This window comes from Theobroma cacao, chromosome 9 (genome assembly GCF_053813885.1).
Source record: "Theobroma cacao isolate CCN51 chromosome 9, ASM5381388v1, whole genome shotgun sequence".
In the NCBI taxonomy this organism is placed as follows: domain Eukaryota; kingdom Viridiplantae; phylum Streptophyta; class Magnoliopsida; order Malvales; family Malvaceae; genus Theobroma; species Theobroma cacao.
Window position 1 is genome coordinate 32,865,363 of NC_142647.1, and position 13,945 is coordinate 32,879,307.

A 13,945-nucleotide genomic window follows, 5' to 3' on the forward strand; every position below is an offset into this window, starting at 1 on the left:
TAATTGACTAAGAAGGAAGTTAGTCGACTAAGTGCTCACTGCCAAAAACTGGGATCAAAAAATAGAGACAACTTAGTTGACTAAGAGTGCAGTTAGTCAACTAAGATCATTCTATCTGAAAATTTGAATTGAGCACTAGAAGACAAAATAACGGCTTGAAACAGCTAGTTTCTGTCTCCAACTGCCATAATTGATTTTGCAAGTTTTTAAAGCCTTTAAAACAGTCAAAAACAAGAAAGAGAAGTTATCCAAAGTGATTTTGAGCTTAGAAGACCAAAAACCTTCTCTTTTCACTTGTATTTCATTCCTATCCTTTGAAAAAGTGTTTGAGCTTAGCTTTGTACATCTTAGATCAGCTAGGTGATCAATTGCACTTCATCTTTTTTTCATTTCTTGATTACTTAGAGTGTGCAAGGTACTCTAAGGGGTTGATCAAGCTTGGGTTAGCTTAGTTAAGTGTATAGGTTCCAACTTAGCCTAGAAAAGTTAGTTGTTGGGTTTTGGTCGATCCTGATAAAAACCATTGTGAAAGGTTTTTGTCACGACTCGAAACCTCCCTCGGACCCATGACAACCGCTGCGACGTCCTGATTGACACTCATTACCCGGACTACCAATCAGAACCCTGCAAGGCTTACATATCAGTTTTTAAACAATCCATTTTAAACAATTTCCAGTAGTTTCTGGCTCAAATAAATCAAAAGGCAAAAAATATTTTAAAAGGATTTATAGACAAATATTACTATTCAAAATATTGATTAAAATATAAGATTTTTATATAAAACAATATTTATAGAAATACGCGTAAGAAATCTTTTATAACTTGGAAGTAAAATAAATTCATACATACAATAATTTACAAAGTTATAATGTACCATAATAATTACAATGACAAGTGGCCCAAAATACACCAAGTATTGGTGATAGTAACCTTCTGTGTGTGAGATAAAGATGTCAACTGGAATCCTCGACAAAATAAGGTATCTACAAGCTACCACAGACCTGAAATGTTTGGAAATGAGGTGGGTGAGATTTTGCATTCCCAATGAGTAAACAGACATTATCATAAATATCTAAAGGCGAGTAACATGGAGGCAAGTTTAAACAACAAATTACAAACCATTTCATAAGGTTTTCAATTTATTCCCTAAACCATAAAATATTTGTAATTTATCAAAATAATTGTTAAGGCTTATGACTTTTATTCAAACAAGGCTCAAGCCAAAACTAATCCTCGGGGATACCTTGGCCGAGGCATTTAACCGAGTTCGCCAAGGTTGTTATGATATTTTCATGTGAAACACATTTTTATTTTAACAACAAGTCGTTCCTTGGCGTTGGTTGAGTTACACATTCACATGGGGGTTTGACGTGAAATGAGTTCTAATACTACCTCGGGAGTTACCCTCCTCGCCTCTACAACCAGAGTAACTATACAACTGGATTTACCGTGCCCCTCTAATAAGCAGTCCACGAAAACCCGTCACTGTAGTGACTAAACACACCAATTTTAATAAAATTTTGACAGTATAACGTGGCTTTTATTTATTTACCTAGCCTACATAGTAAAAACAGCATACATAAATTCCCAATGCAATTTATTAAATATAGCCACCTATACTCATATTTCATAAGCCATTCATAGGAAAATATATATTTCAAAATAATTGGAAGCCTCCAATTACTCAATTTCATAATCAACACAATATATTTTTATTTGTCACATTTATTTCTAAAACATCAAAAATCCCATTTTAATCTCGTTTTCATTTCATAAAATACATAAAGAGCATTTAAACATAAACTCTAGATAATTTACAATAATAATAAGTTTACTCACCGTTTGTACAAACTAACTGCTTCCTAGGTGCCCCGATCACTGTTCGTCAGGTACGACTTCCTTGCCTTTACCGGAAGGCTCTCCTCCTAGACACATTGCAAAAATTACTCAATTCACCACATTGATGCTAAATCACTATATAATTGACTTAAATCCTATACTAATGCATGGTATGAAATGCAATAGCCTAAAACGGCTTAAACGCGGTATTAACCTATTTTTGGCACTTTACCCGTTAAATTGCTAACGCGCTCCATTTTAGCTCTAAATTGTCCCATTTTCTCTCCAACATTTCTAACCATTAAATATCAGCCAATAACCTTCTAAAATCACCAAAATCAGCTTACTTTCCTCCTTGGAAAATTCGATCAAAAATGGGACATTTACTCGGTTAATTTTCCACTTTGTTTTTCTATCACATTTAACCATTTTTCATCATTTTCTCTTCATTTCTCTTAGAATAAAAATAGTTCATCATCATTGTACATCAATGCATATTCAGCCAAGGGTGGGTATTGTGAAAATTTCATGCTTTCTTGCCCAATTTAATTTCTATACACATTTAACTAACTAAAACTACCAATTTAACTAAAAATCAAAACCTAAAAATTCCATAATCTCTCCCCTTGAATTTCGGCCAGCCCTTGGTTTCACTTTTTGATCTCTCTCCTCAAGCATGCTAAATGGAAATAAAAGCATAGGAAAGGTAGAAATCAAGCTAAAATCGAAAAATCTTACAGTTAGACGCATAAACGGACAAAAAACGCGATTTCCCCTTTGAATTTTCTAGTTTTCCTTTGTTTTTCTCTTTTCTTCCTTTGCTCTCTATTTTCTCTCTTGTTCTTTCCTTATGGGCGGCCAGCACTTAATATGGGGTTTAAATGGGCTGACTTTTCATTAAAATAATATTAAACCATTAAAAAAATGCCATGTGTCACTTTCCCATTGGTCCGTTTTTAAAATTTCATCCTTTAAACTTCAATTTTTCACCACTTAACATACCATAGTTATTCATACCAAAAATAAATAAATCCTATGATTTTTACAAGTTTGGGTGGTAAAAATTACGGTTTTGACCCCGGGATGACAAAATTATCATTTTGCCCCTATGTTCCAAAAATTGCCAGAATTGAAAATTTTGACTTCCTATCATTAAATTATACTCCAAATAGTTAATCTTGGTCAAAAATTTCACTCCATAATCAAATTATTATCTTAGGTGGCAAAATGACGATTTTGCCCCTAAACATCAAAATTTCCAATTTCTTTACCAAATGAACCCTCGAACTCCGAACAATCATTTTTAGTCATTCTTGGACTGTAAAATATTAAATTTCATCCTACGATTCCTATTTGAACTAGTTCGAGGTTAAATCAACTCAAGTGTACCGTTAAGTATAATATCGGGTTTCGTCTATTCTTAGGGACTTTCCTAACGTAATAACATGTTACTCAGTGCATGTATGTCATGACATGTATTTATAAGGTCGGGTTTGACAGTTTTGGCTGAACTTGGTAAAAGCCATTGTAAAGCTTGGTGAAAGCTTGTGAATTTCACCTTTTATAGTGGATTGATTTGGAAAATCCTTGGTTGAATAATCAAGGTAGTGGATGTAGGTCTTAAACCGAACCACTCAAAATTTTGCTATATTGTTTACTCTTTTTTTGTTCTTATTTTCATTCCTTCTTCCACTTGCATTTGTTCCCACTTAGAGCCAATTTTTGAAAAAGCCAAATTGTGCTATTCACCCCCCTCTAGCACATTTACTTGGGACCAACAAGTGGTATCAGAGCCTAACCCTCATTTTTAAGGCTTAACATCCTTAGGGGAGATCCAAATAGCTCTAGAAAAATCTGTTGATGCTGAGGGTAAATGCATAAATATGCTTCCTCAATTTGATGGATCAAACTATCTTATTAGAGTACTAGAATGTCCATTTATGTTAGAGCTTATGACTATGAGATATGGGATGTCATTACCAATGGTCCTTTCATTCCTATGATTACAAATTCGGTAAGTGGTGAGAAAACTCTCAAAGATAGAAATAAGTGGACAGAAGCTGAAATAAGGAGAGCACAAATAAACTCTAAGGCCATGCACACTTTCATTTGTGCACTTGATTATAGAGAATACGATAAAGTGTCCATGTGCAAAAGTGCCAAGGAAATTTGGCAAAAATTAGAAGAGTTATATGGAGAAAAAAAGATGAAAAAAGAACTGGAAGACAACTCTTGTGAGAATCAATGCTCAACAAGCAACATGGCAAATGTAGACAATGAATCAAGTGAAGATGAATTCTTGAATCAAATAGAATTATGCCTCATGGCTCTTGAAGAGATAAAGGTAATGTCTTCATCTTGTGAATTTAATTCATATGCTTTTAATGAATTGCATGATGCTTTTAAGGATTTAGTATTTGAGTTTGAGAAAATGAATATGAAGAACAAGGAAATTATTTCCATACTTGATGTTGAAAATGAATTTTTGATGAAAACAAAAATTGACTTGGAAAAAGAAAATGAAAATTTGGAAAAGGATTTCAAAGCTTACCAAAAGAAAATTGATATTTTGGAAAATGGAAATTTTGATATGGAAATGAAATTTGAAGATTTATTGAATGAGTAACAAAAGGCTTCCATGAATTCCTCATCTTCCAAAATGACCAAATACAATCATTGCACATTTTATAGTTATTATTCATACGCTTATCCAATTAAAAAATGTGTGCCTTACAAATTTAGACAAGTGTGGGTTCCAAAAGGAACTTTATGCAACGAGACTAACTTTCAAGGATCCAAAGCAATTTGGATACCAAAGATCAAATGAAAAATGTCTCTTGTAGGTGTACTAAAGCAAGGAGGAACAATTCTTAAAGAATGGATGCTCTCTAGTCACATGTAAAGGAAAATGGGTGATTTCTATGCTAATTTTTTTAAATGGGAATCTTGATTGCTTATTTATTGAATGTTTCATTCATTTGGCTTGGTTTCTAAAATTGTTTGTTTTTCTACATTGAAATTTTAGTTGCCTATTCTTGCTTGAATATTAAGTGCATAATTCTTTGAGCTTTATTGATCAATCTTGGCTATGCAACTTGATTTGATATGATACATGCTATAAGTTACAAGAAAGTATGAATCTAAAGATAGAGTATGTACTTATATTTGATCTTGAATATATCATCATTTTTTTAGAAAATTGCTTAATTATAGAAAATTGTTTCTATAAAATTTTCTCATGTTTTGTGAAATTGTTTCCATACTACTTCTTTGAGGAAAAATGATTTTTGAGCATAATTTTGAAACATTAAAGGTCGGATAATGTGATAGAAATATGAGCTTACTTGATGACTTACACTCACACTTATTCAAGTAGCCCAGGACAAGGAAAATTGAGTTAAAAAAAATTGTCCTTGATTTTCTTCTGTCGACCATTTGAACAATCTTGATCTACATTCTAGAACTTGCTTAATAGTTGAAGATGGTTAATAATGAGCTTGAAAGTTTTGACAACTTTGATTGGTACTTTTAAAGCAAAATGACCTTATATGAGAAAAATGTTGTCATCCTTTAAGTTTAGAATGATTTATGAATTAAACAAGTTTGTTTCACAATGAAAATACTTATGACTTGTTCTTATTGGATGTGCATGCTTGCTTATAAGCTTGAATGGTCATAAAAGCATTTTCGGTACATGATTGTGAGTTATTTGCAAATGACCCTTGACATGCATTACATGATCCATTATGCCCATTACATATTTCATAAATCATTTAGAGCATAATGAAACAAAATTGAGTGACATTGAGCTCATGATTTTTCACAAAGCAAGTATAATCTCAAATGTTTCAAGTTAAAAAGTTTACAAAGAAAGATTAAATCTTTATCAATTGATTTTCTTGCGAAATCTTTTTATTCTCTTTGATTGAATTTGATTCATTGTTTTTGATGATATAGCATGGTTGAGCAAAATTGATTTGATACATGAATTGCATAAATCCCATTTTGCTTGGTATTTCTCTCATGATTGGTGAAATTGATTGAAATGGATTTCTTAAGCATGATTTTGAGTGTGATAATTTGGCATTGATGGCATTTTTCAAGCAAAGGAACAAATCTTCTTATAATGCTTGAGGCTACAATGATTTCAATGATATAAAACCTGAAGAAGTGTGCCTTATGTTGAAAATGCTATTATAACTTGATCTTCTTGCAAATGAATACTTGAATGAATGACCTCAAGGGCATTTTTATCCATATGTTGGAAAATTGTTGAAAATGCTAAATTTGATGCTTATTATGCTTAAACATTATTTAACTGCTTGTTGTACATGTTATAAGTCATAGTTACGCATTATGATGTAAATTGAGTATGTTTGAGCATATTAAAGGCATGATTCTTCAAATGAGCATTTTAACCTTTTAGCACTTATGAACAATGAGCAATAAAAGCTAAAATTTGAGTTCACATGTTTTTCGTGAAGAATATTTGATTATACATGTCCAAAATGATGTTCTACACATGGTTGAAATGAAATTCTAAATTGTTCTCACACAAATCCATGTTTTTAGATCATTATACCTTGAAACATTGCATGTTTTGCACCTTTTTCTGGCTTTCCAATATGCAAGAATCAAGTATAATTGACTCCTTAGCATAGCTAGTCAACTTTTGTAGAAAACAATGCAAACAATGCTATTGGAATGATAAAAAGTGGACCTACGGGATATGTAGTCGACTCTTGAGTGCTCTAAAACCAAAATGGACAGGTTTTAAGTTCCAAAATGTCTTTTTACTTTACATCTCGCTCATTACAATATTTTCTTCACTGAATTATGTGTTTGAAATATTATGTTGAATTGCCAATTGAATTGTGGCGTGTGATGCAATGGAAATCTTGAGCTGTTCTAAACTAGTGGTGATACGACTAATATTATTTTCCTTGAATATTGGACTGTGCAACCATGTATATGACTAATAAAATAATGAATTATGTGGAATGTATTATTATGAAAAGATTCTTGTAACATGTTGTTATGTGTGCTATGCTTTGAAAGGTAATATTGAATGATAACTATAACCGTGCATGTGCAATGTGGGAGTGCACACGCTGATGATATATGCCATGTGCGGTGTGGGAGTGCACATGATGATATATGCCATGTGTGGTGTGGGAGTCCACATGATACTTGCCATGTGCGGTGTGGGAGTGCACATAAGGATATTAGCTATGTGCGGTGTGGGAGTGCACATGAGCTGAGTTGAGGTTGGTGGGTGCATGTGCGGATCCGTGGTGACTAGTGTGGGGATGACCTTGGGGTATGTTTGAATTATCTATATATTTATATATACATACTGTACATATGAAATTTTACACACTTGTGCACTTATCCTGTAGAGTAAAGATTTTAAGGAAATGTAATGTGATTGAATTGTATATTGAATGTTGCTATTCATAAATGTTTCCATAATGAGTTAAAAGACATTATAGCATCGAGTTTAGTTTTCAAAGAATAAATTGCATTGTTTTTAACATAAGTGCATCGCATTTCCTAAAACTTTTCATATCGTTGCTTGTTCCCTTCTTATGTTCAGTCACTGGATTATACTCATTCTTTTCAACTTCATGTTTTAGTTTTCAGGTTCGGAGGTAGTTAGATCCTAAGTTGGGGTGATTCTTCATATTCAAGGTTCGGTAGATTTACCATGACACTCAATGATAGTACCCACGCCCATAGTTGCTCTGTTGACAATCAAGGGTCTTTGTATGTGTATATGGTAGTTTAAATGCAAATTGTGAGATTTGTTGTAAACATTATATGTGTAGTTTGATTAATATTGTCGCCATGGGTTGGCATGCGATAATACTATTTGAGAATGATATATGCTTGGTTGTCACGATTAATTCTCGAAGGAATTATTGTTGAAAATTACAGATGGTGGATCTTAAAGAAATATGGGTGATAGATGGACTAATGAACAGGTTTGAATATAGAGGCTTGCTTGGGCCTAGTGGGCTGTGCCTATTGGGCCCATGCTCTTGTCATGGCCCGAGATTTGGGTTGTGACCAAGTTGGTGTAATGCCTTGTACTTTGATAAGGTGACTAATAAAGCTTATCGGACGCCAATTGAGGTTAATTGTAATGTTTAGAAGTGTTGAAAGAAGAAAGGAATAGTTTGGGATAAAATTTTTCGCACACCAGGAAATAATAATAAAATAATAATATTTTTATCGAGGAAGAATTTACGAGATAAAAAGTGATTCGAAAGTGAATTGAGGCATAATAAGGTATTTTGGGTACCAAGCAGACAAGAGGAAATTTTTGGAATAAAATAATATTAAAGTATTAATATATTATTTAGTGTCGAAATTTTTCATGAAGGAGGAGTATATGGTCAATCTAAGTGGGGGAGAAGAGGAATGAAAAAATTTCAGAGAAAAACGATGTTAATGGGGTCGCGTGTCTTTATTAGGTAAAGATAGCGAGGGGTAAATAAATATTTTAAATATTATGGGGACACCACGTTGGAGTACAAACTTTATATTTTGTTTGTACATGTGTAGAAGAAGATAATAAAAGGAAATTGGAGTTAAATGAGTGTTGGGAGGACTAAATTAAAATGGGAAGAAACTTGGAGGGCAAAACAGTAATTTTAAACAAAATTTGGTGAAAGCTTCCAAAGAAAGCTTTGACTCCCATCCTTATGAGCCCAAAACCATCTTTATGTCCTCCAGCAAGATGTTTCTTCTTCATTCTTGAAGCTTCCAATGCCATTCTCTCATTCTCCCATGGAAAGTTAATTTTCTTTCATTTTATTTCCTTGTTTTCTTTTCATTTCCTTTCTCTTCTTGCTTCTTTCTTCTCCCAACTCCTTGTGCACCAAAGTTACAACTTCTAAACCCAATTTCCAGCACTTCTAAACCCAATGAGAGAGAAAGAAAAATCTCTTTTTCTTTCTTTTATTTTCTATTTCTACTTCACTTTCAACAACACTTGGATTATTGGCTTCAAATCTTCATTTTCAAGGTTGAAATGTTTTTTTTGTTGATCTTCATGCCTCTAAGCTCATCTAGGTTTTAATGGTATTTCAAAACTACCTGGATTAGGACCTTGTTGGTGCTAGTTTTGTTAGGTTTCCTGAGTGAAAGGTGATTGGATCCTAGGACGACGTGCTCCTCCCTGTCCATTGCTCGGTAGGTTTACCATGACATTAGATGTTAGCAATCGTGCCTAGAGTCACTCCACTGATGGTCAAGGTCCAATTATGTGTATATGAATACTTGATGTGAAATGTTAAGATTCATTTGTTAATCTATATATGTATATAATGGTTGTTGATGCCATTATGAATGTATGATTAGGTTTTGTGAGTTGTTTTGAAAGGAACTATATTTGAACACTACGAATTTTGGATTTTAAAGAAACGTGGATCAATGTGTACGATTATATAAATAGGCTTGCTTGGGCTTAGTGGGCTGAGCCTATTGGGTCCTTGCACCGGTCATGGCTCAAAAATTGGGCTGTGACAGTTGGTATCGGAGCCTAGGTTTAGTTGAGTCCTAGGAACTCTTGTGTCAGTTAGCGGAGTTGTCGGAGTTAGTGTAGAGTCTTGTTTATGATTTGTGACTGCAGCACAAGTCATAGGCAAGAAGTTATATAAACTCCTATTCCTAGTAATCTACCTTTTACTAACGTCATATAAAGGTCATAAGTAGCACCGTCGTCTGGGTTTGAGATGCCACCCGAGACACGAGCTGTTGTTGGAAAGATCATAAAGCAAAATGCTCTTAATGAAAGGTTACTACAATGATATATCCCTCCGATTAAGAATAGAGGAAGGTGGAGTAGGACTAATAGGTCCTTAATAGCTTATTCATCTGGTGAAGCTATAACTTTGACCCATGATTGTAAATGGGAAGAAATTAAATTACATCGGACCATTATGAAGGTCAATAGAAAGGAGCACGTACGATATTGGCAATAAGGAGCGCCCCTTTACTATAATGAATAATAATTATTGTGATTCACTTAAGGCTTATAAATCTAAGTAATAAGGGAGGTGTAAACCAATATTTATGTGTTCGGAGGTTAGTGCACTATGATAATTGTGCTTGGCCATTTTTAGTATGTCAGACTATGATCAATCGAGACATTGTTGTTCAGCTTTGTACAAGTCACCTAGTTATTGTTTCTGCATGGTGATAGATTATTAAGCTTGCCATGCACATATATAAATGGTGTCAGGCTTTCAAAATATTTTATACGCATATATGTGTTGAATATGTGTATAGCAGCTTAGATAGAGCTAGTTTTGATTTCAATTAGGTGGCTGTGAATTCCCAAGATTTGATTTGACTCATTATGGTTTATAGTTATAAATATATGAATTAGCCAAGGAAAAACATTAGCGGCTATCATAATTGATGTGTGGTCATGATGTAAAAGACTAGTAGACAAATTAGCTCTAAGGATGAACATAGTTTTGCTATGCTTAGCATGAAGTCAAGGAATTAAAGGACTAATTATGAATTTAGTAGCCTAAAAGTCAAATGACTTAGAAATGTTGATTCTAGTATAAACACCATATTGAGTTTTATATTTGAGCTTGATATACAAATTACTTTAAAGATCAATTTAAAATTTTATTTGGTTCAATATGCAACCTAAGAGGAAGCTTCTTATTTCCCCAAAGGCATGGGAGTTAGAAAATGTTGATTTTTTGATAAACTCTAAGAGGAAGCTTCTGCATCTTAAGTTTAGGAAATTTTGATTTTATGACCGAAAAGGCGAGATGCAATAAGTAAGTGAATTGTCCACCTTAGAAATGTAAATTGTTAAGGATTGATTGGTAACGTTAAGATCCCAATGTTGAGTGATGTACACTTTGATATTTATGTACCTAAGAGTTATTTGAAGATCATTGCTTAACAAAGTTTACACTAAATGTTATGATAAAGGTGTATAATTGGTAGTAATGAAATATGCCCAAATGATGATTTTGGCATACCACAAAATGTAGAATAGATATGTCGAAATTAATGCTCTAGTTGTGTACTTGAGATAGAAAGCAAGTTTTGCAAATTGTGATTTTCATGATCATGAAATATATAAAGCTTATCAATATGTAGGCATGTTCTTTAAGTTGTACATTTTGTGATTCACATGCATCATATGGAAGGAGATATCCCATATAGGGATAGGTGGTTACCTGACTATAGGTTTGGTATGAGATTGAGAATGCCTTGGCGTATATGTGGAGTGTATTGTGAAAGGCTGAAAAGCCACATATACATTAATAAGGTCAATAACATGAATGGTGGGGAAAATATGGATGTTGTTATGATGGGCATAAAAAGCTTAAGGATAATCAATGCAAATATACTGAGTTAGTATTGTATGGTTTGGATTAAAGACAAGGACGCCTTGGGAGATTTGCAAATAATGTCCCTTGGGACCAATTAGCTGAAATGCTATTAAGCATGCATTGAATTGTTAAAGTTATGAGTGGCTTTGAAGATAAAGCTTTGAAGATAAGCCTTTGATTGTTTGAGTCCTCATCTAAACTCTATTAAAGAATATGGACAACCAAGGATTTTCATTGAGAAGGTTTATTTGGAGCAAGTAGACTGAAGTACATAATTATGTTCTTGTGAGGAATGACCTTGCTGTTAGGATGAGCCTTATAGCCAATTGGGATTAGTTGAGGCTTGATTTCAATCATGCAACAGTATCATTCATGTTGAATGATTAGAGGTTTTCCTTCATCAATAAGATATTAATTATAATGAGTTATAAGTCTAATTGGATGAAGTCCATGAGATTAATATGCTTTGCAAGGAAACTGTAATGAGTTGCAGTTATGAGATTCCTAGGCATCAAAGCATAATCTCAAAATATTCCCGGTCGATGTATCATTGAGATTGGACATCAATGATGCTTAGAGACTGGTATATTCTATGTTCCTTACTTTGGAGGTAACCAATCGATCTCATAGATTGAAGTATAGAGATACTTGAAACTAGAATATAGGTGTTTGCCTAGGAGAGCAAGTTCACTAAACATGACCCTCCATGAGAAGTGCATTTCGTAATACATTCTAGTGTTTATGCAATACTTCTCATGTGTCAGTTGTGTAAATACTCCCTAGACATGAGACACTAGGTTGTCTTATGTGTGGAGTGCTATGCTTTGATTTCATCCTTATGGGTGCTTAACCAAGGATGCCAAAACAGGATGCTTTTGGGTATAGTATGAAACATGTGAAGGCAAATGAGTGGTCAAGATAGGAATCATAACCTCAAGTGTTTTAGAGGGCATATGCTATTAGTTCTTGGTTAACATTAGCTTATTGAGGTCCTTGGCCAAGGCGACATAGAGATTATGAAAAAGGTTTCATAACTCTCTATAAAGCTAATGCTATAATTGTAGGAACAAATATGGAGGTCAATAAGAGTAGACACTTTACCAAGCTCTTATCATCTCCGGGATATATGATGAGGGAATGAATTACACTGATAGGCTGTACACTGAAAGGTTGTCAATGAACCCTTTGACTTTCCCAATAATTGGGTGGCCATGATGCATTACTAGATGTAAATCTTGGTCTATGGAATATATTATAAACTAATTGATTGAAATTTATATTAATCAATTAAGTCATTAACAATTCCATTGCCAACATGTTGGGAACCTAATGGGTCACACACAATGATTACATTTGAATTAAATTGGGAGAGTGACAATTTAAGATAAACTTAAATCACATGCTAAGTAAATCACTTCTATAAACTTAATTAAAAGAGTTTAATTAAGTTTTTGGCATAATTATAAATGGTTATAACTATAAGGCCTTGATTGCAAAGTATAAAGGAAATTAATTTTTATTTTAATTTCCAAGGACTTAATTAAAAGAGTTTAATTAAGTAATAGGCCCAATATTATAATGTGCTATAATATTGAGGGCTTAATTGTAAAATTGAAGTTATTTTAACCTAACTATATAAGTCACCTTTTAATTATTTTTCCATATAAGAGTTTTTCACAATTGAAGAAAACGTAGTTTTTGTTAGAAGAAGGAAAACGTTTTCTTTCTTCTCCACCACTCCCTTTGTGTGAAAGAGAAAATTGCTTATGAAGCAATTTTTGAAAAAGGTTAGGCTAAGATTGTGAAAAAGAAGAAAAGGACAATTGTTGTCCTCTTTGCTAGCACAAAGTATAGTTAAAAACTCCTTCCTTTGTTGAAGGTTCAAGTGCAATCGTGTGTACTACCATTGGAGGCCAAGCACTTGATTGGCTAGGTTTTTGCTCCTTGTGGTGTTCGCGGGATTGCTTCGGAAAGTGCCATCATGATTACGAAATTACATGGCAAGGTAACTTTCTAAGCAATAATTTATTTTGTGCTTTTATGTGTTAAATATCATCAAGGTGATCCATGGGTGGAGGCATGTTTTGTTGTTTAGTTATAAAGTTTTTAATTTTCTTTCCATTGCGTATTTTGAGCATGCCATGCATAGCCAAACCCATCAGTGGTATCAGAGCCTTCTTTGGTTCGATTTTAACACATTTTATGTCTATTGTTGTTAATGCCTTATTGAAAAAGAATATGAGTGTTCGGGTTTTGTTCTACACAAATTAATTAACAAGTGCATGAGATGCCCAAATTAATTTAACAAATAAAGATTCGATCTCATGACATTATGGTGTGATTTAAATGGTAGAATTTGATTCTGTCCAGCCATGGTATTGGTCCATTTTCGGCCACAAAAGTGAGGCTTAAGTGCATCATAAAATGCAAGAAAATTAAGAGATCAAACACATTGGAAATGTTCCAAGATGGGTGATTATGTGTGGCTAATGGTGGAGGTAAAGTTACCACAACGTGGCTATAACAGTTGTTGTTTGCAATAGAGACAATCATGGTTTTGTTTGGCTTGGCAACCAATAAAGCCCTAAATTTGTGCAATTAGTTACACCAATTGGCTGAGGAATTTTTTTTATGAAAAGATTCCATTTATCCAAATTCTTGCCAAGAATTTTAAGGATTTAAATCCCTAGAATTAAGCCTTCATAAAAACTGAGTTGGTGGAGTCAAAACTGTTGCTA